This window comes from Penaeus monodon, chromosome 23, assembly GCF_015228065.2.
Source record: "Penaeus monodon isolate SGIC_2016 chromosome 23, NSTDA_Pmon_1, whole genome shotgun sequence".
Taxonomy (NCBI): Eukaryota; Metazoa; Arthropoda; class Malacostraca; order Decapoda; family Penaeidae; genus Penaeus; species Penaeus monodon.
In genome coordinates this window covers 44,407,811-44,408,027 of record NC_051408.1, presented here as the reverse complement: position 1 = coordinate 44,408,027, position 217 = coordinate 44,407,811, and the positions used below count along the sequence as shown (strand labels likewise).

The window sequence follows — 217 nt, the reverse complement described above, 5'->3', positions numbered from 1 at the left end:
TCCTCATCCTGCAACATTATCTTGTAGCTGGTAACCATGTCATACCTACAAGCAAATGTGATGTAGTCTCCCCCTCCTACATTGATCAACATTCCTTTAACTATTTACCCAAAACCTTTGGCTGTGCATGAATTCAGAACACAGAGTTATATAAACATAAGAAAATATCAAATTGTAAAGTAAAAGTGTAAGTATTGTATGGGAAGGAACAGTTGAA

The 217-nt window shown here is 35.5% G+C and overlaps 1 protein-coding gene across 1 annotated transcript in view; it reads right to left on the bottom strand.

Annotated features, from left to right (window-relative positions):
- The window catches only part of LOC119588107, a gene marked incomplete at its 5' end in the record, with an annotated part of 43,647 nt that overhangs the window by 25,023 nt on the left and 18,407 nt on the right, over nucleotides 1-217 (bottom strand).